Genomic DNA, 6,328 nt, shown 5'->3' with positions numbered 1-6,328 from the left:
TGTCTGTCTCTTTACGTTGACTTTGTCCTTCTGAAACGATGTTTTGAAGAGTTTGTGATATATCATCAGGCTGTAGCTCGGACAAGTAATGTAAAAACAGATGGCATTTTACCAAAGCAGGAGGATTCCTACCCCAAGAAATGTACTGGAAGCACACCTACTAAAGGCAAGGTTTTCTTGTTCAGCAAGGAGTTGTGAAACAGGTCATCGTTTCACATACCATAAGCTGTCATGCTGACAGTGGCTCTGAAAGAAGTGGCTTAACACCACCTTGTCTGCAGCAGCTTCCTGTTGCCCCCTTGGTGTTGTGTGGAGCCAGGGCTTGCTGCAGCCACCTGGGAAACTGAACTGGAAAACTGGCCTACCTTAATTCAAGTGATGTGGTTTGGACAGAAAAATTCAAGGTTGTTGCAATGTGCCTACTTAACGTTGTGTTCTGTAATCACAAAATTGAACAGTGGGAGTGAACAAAGTGCAAGCGCAGCTTTAAGTCTGCTCCTTTCATTTGTGCGCTGTAACAGCAGTCAGGGGTTGGGAGATGTTCAAATCATTGGAGCACATTTTCCCCAAGGACTGCTCTGCTCAGGCTGCTGGTAGACAACTTCCAGTTTGCAGAGCGTGGCTTGAAGGTTTTACGATGTCATGTGTAGATGCATTTTGCTAGATTGCTGCCGGATATCATTTAGTAAGGAGGCAAGTATCCTGAAAGTGTACAGTCACCTTAAAACCCCCACGTTGTCACAGTTGTTTGCAAGTGTCCCTGTGCTTGGAGAAGGTACTTCCCGTGCCATGGCTGTGGGATGTACCTGCCCTACAAGGAGGAGTACATTGTGGGAAGGCCAGGTCTTCGTTTCAACTGTTTCTTTTCCTATGAATTTTTTCCACGTAAAATTTATGGGTATGTTTATTAATCACATTTGTAACTCTGAGCTCCTCCAGGAACATCTTCTTACGGCAGTATGACTGTATCCAGCGGGCCAATCCAATTTCCACTTCCCTGATGAAAAATACCTATGAATTCCTAATAGCAAATTAAGCATCTAATTGTGGTTCAAACTGAAGTCAGCTTCCTTTTCTGAACATGCTGCTTAGTTTCAAAAGCATTTAATTTATCTGAATTGAATAACTGCATAAACATAAAATGTGAGTTCACCTTAGCTGTTTTGTATGTGTCAATCTAATGTCTTGGATGGAGTTTGGATCAATGGAAATACATTTATAAAATTACTCGCTGAAAACAGTTGGTGGTCAGTTGGGGATTTCCTGGGCTTCAGGCTGACCTCAAAAATCTTTTGAAGTTTAATTTCAAAATAAATTATTCTGATGGTATGCTGAATAGAAATCTTATGTCAAAAGTCATTGCGAGTGAAACAATGATGGTTGAACATACACAGCAAAAAAAAATATTTGCATCCTATCTATTCTTTGCGTCTCTGTTGTGCTGGCCCCACAGCCTCACAGATGTTTTTCCACCCGAGTCATGTACAATTTGTTGCTGTAGGGGTTACAGCACCCCATAGTCATTTTATTTCATTAGATGTCATTGGAATTTCATTTCATTTTATGTCATTAGAATGCTTTGTCATTGTTTAAAGAATATTTAGTTGAAAATGGTGAGGTGAGCAGCCTGCTTTCGGTACAGGAACAGGGAAATAACCTGTATTTTGATCAGTGCTTGTCTTATCTGTGAATATCGCTGCTTTATCCTGATGACATTTTTATTTTTATTAATGAAGTTTTATCTAATATCATAGATTTGTAGGATGGTTTGGGTGGGAAGGGACCTTAAAGACCATCTAGTGCCATCCTTCTGCCACGGACTCCCACCAGCCCAGGTTGCTCCCAGCCCCGTCCAGCCTGGCCTTGAGCACCCCCGGGGATGGGGCACCCACAGCTGCTCTGGGCAGCCTCTGCCAGCGCCTCACCGCCCTCACGGTAAAGAATTTCTTCCCAGTATCCAATCTAAATCTCCCCTCGTTCAGGGTAAAGCCATTCCCCCTTGTCCTGTCGCTGCAGGGCCCTGTAAAACGTCCCTCCCCAGCTTTCTTGCCGGCCCCTTTAGGTACTGGGAGCTGCTCCAAGGTCTCCCCGGAGCCGGCTCTGCTCCAGGCTGAACCACCCCAGCTCTCCCAGCCTGGCCTCACAGCAGAGGGGCTCCAGCCCCCTGAGCATCTCCTCTTTGCCTGGAGTACGGTGACCTGCAGGTGCAGCAGGTCACTGGGGGAATCACGCCAAGTTCAAGGTGTGGCATTGTTTGATGGGAGAGAGGATGTTCCTCCAGGAATGTTTCTCAAGGGATGCTAGTTAAATATGCTCTTGCAAAGAGTATTTCTAGGGCAGTGTTCCTGAGCATGCATGGAAGTAGTTAAATCTAGGAAAGCATACGTAGATGGAGAAATTCTTTCTTGCATAAAAGATTTCTGTTATCGTTCTCTGGAAAGAATTTGGACTAAAGTCAGGTCTGGATATTTGAAGTTGTGCCTTCACAGATGTGAGGCTTGTTGAGCTGGCTTGCTGACAACCAGAAAACGTGTTGCATGATGGTACTTCATATATTTTTTGTGTGGCTTTGGTGTTAGATGGTAATCTCTTTTCCTGCAGCTCTCAAGCCCCCAAAGCTCAGGGCAGGGGCTGGGGAAATGAAGGCCTTCCCACTGGAGGAGATCAGGTTTGTGAGCAGCTGAGGAACCTGAACATACGTAAGTCCATGGGACACATGGGATGCACCCTGGGGCAGGCTGAGAGCTGGGGTTCTTCAGCCTGGAGCAGAGCAGGCTCTGGGGAGACTTTACTGCATCCCTTCAGGATATAAAGGGGGCTTCAAGAAAGCTGGAGAGAGACTTCTAGCAGGGCCCGTAGTGACAGGACAAGAAGCAGCAGTTTAAAAGAGGGGAAATTTAGATGAGGTATCAGGAAGAAACCCTTCCCTGTGAGGGTGGTGAGGCGCTGGCAGAGGCTGCCCAGAGCAGCTGTGGGTGCCCCATCCCTGGGGGTGCCCAAGGCCAGGTTGGACGGGGCTGGGAGCAACCTGGGCTGGTGGGAGGTGTCCCTGCCCATGGCAGGGGGGTGGACTAGGTGATGTTTAAGGTCCCTTCCCACCCAAACCATTCCAGGATTCATGGGGCATCACTTGGAAGGCTGTTGAGCTGAGGTACTGTGTAGGTCCTTGCTCCAGGATGGAGCCGAGGTGGCTGGGAAGCTCTTAAATGGGAAAGTGGTGGGTTCACTGGGAACGTCCATAATCACAGGCAACACCTTGAACTCCAGCTGGTGCTGTCTGCTGTCTTTCTCTACCATTGCAATGCTGTAACGTGATAAAATAAAAGAAGAAAAGGTATAAATCTTTTTTCTTCCTGACTTGCTGAGTTTTCAGCTGTATGTTGCTATAATTTTATTAACTTTCTAGGTCTTCAAAGGGAAGAACTGTTGTCCTCTTTGTTATGGAGCTAAAAATATATACAAGCACATTGATGCACATGCCGCAGTGCACACACAGAATGTAATTTTATGTATGTTAAGGCTTAGAAAAGTACTTTTGTATTGTGGAGATTGCCTGATTTGCTCAAGTTTTCAGTTTTTTTTTGATTTGCCCTTTCCAGCAAAGCAGTAATTGTGGGCTTGGCAGGGGCAGCGCGATGAGAGCTGCGAGGAGTTACGCTGCTGGGCTCGGCAGTTTGCTGATGTAGCCTTCTCTGTGCTTGACGTGGGAACGCTTTTGACTTCAGTAAATATGGTGCTATCGGAAAGTGCTGACTTGGGGAGATCACCCAGGATGGGCTCGGTCAGCTGGCAGCATAGCTTTTCACAGCTCGTCCAGCTGTTCAGCATCAGCACCGACTCAGGACGGCTGCGACCAAGAGCATGCCATTAGTAGTCCATGCAGGTTGGACCTGAAGGACCAGCAGCACTGGTGGCACTGGCAGCAGTGGCTGCGCTGCCCGAGCAGGGTTGTTGAGCTGCCGTCAGCTACACACTTGTTATCAAGATGGTCATTGTGCTTTTCTGTCAGAGGGGTATAAATTAAAGTAGATGAATGAAACAGTGAGTAAAAAACTGTGATAGTTACTATTATCCTCAAAATGTGGTGCTGTAGTATTAAGACCACATATCCTAGCCAAGTGAGTGAATATTTTCAAAATAAATATGATAATAATGATACCACAAGCCTGTTGTTGCCCCTTAATAAATATTTTTTTTCCTTTCCTTTTCAGCTTCACCACTGATTTTTTCTACACTGAGGTTTTCCCTCAGCCACACGCCATTCTGCCCCGCTGAAGATGCTCATCTGAGATGACGCTTCATAGTCTCTTCTCAGAACTCAACTAGAAATAGCTTTTTTCCAACCACTGGTAAGGAGATCCCAATGTGCTGGGAGTAGGAAGCTATTTTGGGCAGGAATCAAACAAGTGAGTAAATGTCAAAACATTTACTTGTATTGTTTAGATTATAAAGTTTGCTTTTAAGTTATTGTTGGGGTATGATTGTGCCATTAAAACACTTGGTGTTTATCTATGTCATTAGAAGAACAAATGGTGTTTTGTTAAAAAGACTCAGTCCTTCCTTCCCTCCCTCCACTATCTGGATCCAAGCCACCAGGCAAATAAAAAAATGGTTCAGACATTTAAAAAGGAGAAAGAAACCTAGATTTTGCTGATGTTTATTTGTTCTTTGGCATTTACCTGCAAGAAAAAAGTTCCCGTTGCATGTGGGATAAAGGAGAGTGGCCTTTTCTGCTGGAAACAAGTCAGGGTTGACAGCCCAAGAGCTTGAAAATGTTGTTGTATTTATCTCTGAATTGTCTGCAATTTTTTGGTAGTACCTCAAGGTTGTCTTGGTAAGGACACCCACGTCGCATTCTCACGAATGGGTTTCACAGCCTGAATACTCGTGAGGACCAGGGAAATGATCTTGAATACTGGTGATGCTCTTCTCCAGTAAAGGTACCGTGCAGCCCTGGGGTCAGCAGTGCGATGAGAAAGCCAGCGGATGCCTGTATTTTGGGTCACATGGCTGTGGTAGGTACCTGGCTGCGTGCTCTGCTCCATCCATTTGGTGTAAGTGATTGAAGTTTTGGGAAACTTCTGACTTTGGGAAACTACTGATTTTATCTACACGGTGTGAAATCCTTGGCGCTATGTTTGTCCCCAAGAAATAACACCGCTGGCCTGTTCTTGATAGATTACCCAATATGTTAAGGCTGGTTTCATTGCTCAGCTCTGTTTGCAGCAGATACTTGTAGCCAGTTCTCCTCTTGCCATTGGATCCCCCTTGGTAACGCAGGGATGGTTTTTGTGATCTGCTACCAACAAGGACAAGCCTGTGCAAGTACAGGAGTTGGGGATACCCAAGGAGCCTGCTCAGGACTGTAGTTTTCCACCTGCTGTTCCTACTTCCTAGGGCTTGTAGCCACCACTCAGTCCCTTAAAAGCCTCTTTTCTGGTTAATTTAGTTAAATCAAAGTCAAATTTAATCAAAAATCCCCATTTTGGAGATAGGCGCTAATTTCTGAACCCTTGGCTTCCCTCTTGGGCAGCTCCTGATCGAAAATAGCAATGCCACGAAACGGCAGTGACTGAGGGACTGCAACCGCCTCTCCCGAGCCAGAGGATGCCCTGAGAGAGCCAGCTTCAGAAACCCTTCGCACCGGCAGGGCCAGGATGCTGCGCGCACTGTGCCTGCCCGGTGTCGGGGCTGCCGCTCATCCTTGCTTGCATTTCTTTAGGGAACAATTGCTGGAAGCCCCTCCGGCTGTGGTGGGAAGTCCACATCTGCTCTACGAGGAAGAGCTGGTCCTGGCTGCAGAGCTCCCCTGTGTCTCAGTGTCACTGCCCAGCTGAGCTGGTCATCCTCCTTGCTGCGCCAGTATCCAGTTCTTAAAATTAGGTATATTATAGATGTATAGATATATATACATGCACACACATACATCTCTCATATGTCTGTTCGTAGCAAGCTAAATATCAGGTGTTCTCTCCCGGGAAGCAAGAATTGAATGCATTGGTAAGGCTTTTATAACTGCCTGAAGAGAGGTTTGGTGCTTAGGCTGTATTAATCCAGTAAGTGGTTATTAAACTGCTATGAGTTGCATCCCTGGAGTGACAGAAATGAAGCCCAGGTAACCTAGTAGTGAGAGGGACTTTTCTTATCTCTGCTCTGAGAAGCTTTTCATGTGGTGGTAGGGCTATGGCTTCCTCCTCAAGCTTGTGGCAGGAAGAACCCTCTCCTGGGAGGAAGACCCATCGGTCAGCCTGGTCAGGAGGACCAGTCTGCTTCTCTATGGGAATTCAGCCAAGCTGTTCCAGGCAGACACCAGTTCCTTATCCCTTCT

Source organism: Falco punctatus (genome assembly GCF_963210335.1).
Source record: "Falco punctatus genome assembly, chromosome: 6".
In the NCBI taxonomy this organism is placed as follows: Eukaryota; Metazoa; Chordata; class Aves; order Falconiformes; family Falconidae; genus Falco; species Falco punctatus.
This window is presented reverse-complemented; position numbering follows the sequence as displayed.